We start from the raw sequence: 968 nt of genomic DNA on the forward strand, positions 1-968 counted from the left end.
AATGACAATAAAGTTGAATTCTATTCTAATTCTATTCTATTCTAAATGATGTGGTGAGGTTGTAGTTATTGAATTCAGTTTGAATTTTTTTTCCCCTCATGTACCTGTACGGGGTAGGTACAGTAGGCTTTCACTTACTGCCAGGTAGACTAGACATTCAATGATAACAAGAGTGGATCTTTGCCTTTGTTTTGTACAGGGCTGAAATCATAGCACGACATTGCACTACTATAACATACAACGCAATACACTTGCCTTACACTGTGCTCTACTGAATACGTTCACTGCAACCCTTTCCTTAAAAAATAATAGTCTTTTATGAGGACACAGGATTTTTATAAGGACACTTATATTATTAGAAATGTGGATTTTCTTTTATGTGAATAAGCATAATATTGAAACTCTCATTTGCTCTGCTGCTGTATTTTCATGTTTGCATTATGTTGGGTTGCAATAAAGAGGTCAGACTTTATAATAAAAGAACTTTAGTCTTTAGTTTCACTACACTGATATCTGAAACAGCTTCAATAATAATCCACTTTATCTTTTTCCATTAAGAGAGAGAAAAAAAGTGAAAGACTTCATTTTATTCTGAAATACTGTTATATTGTAGCTGCATCAATATGGTGATTCCCAAACAGCCATTAGCTGAATACTGCATATCTCAACATGGTCTGCTGTTTGTCCTTACAAATATTTTGAGGACTCCCCATAAGCATACCCTCTTGGGACCTGTGTGAGGCCAGATTATGATTATGTATTTACAGTCTAGGTTTATTTTTTTTCTAAAATATTCAGCAATATTATCCAACATTAATCACGTGCAGAGTTGGGAGTCAGCATTGAAATCACTTGATGTGCGATAGTTTGTTAATATAGCAAAACTTGTGCTGGGCTGCGCAGTCAGATGGTGAAAAACTGCAGGATAAAGAAAACTTTATCCCATTGGCTTTCTGAGTCACTCGGCA

The sequence above is a fragment of the Pundamilia nyererei genome, unplaced genomic scaffold (assembly GCF_000239375.1).
Source record: "Pundamilia nyererei isolate P.nyererei 1_Seehausen unplaced genomic scaffold, PunNye1.0 scaffold00636, whole genome shotgun sequence".
Classification (NCBI taxonomy): Eukaryota; Metazoa; Chordata; class Actinopteri; order Cichliformes; family Cichlidae; genus Pundamilia; species Pundamilia nyererei.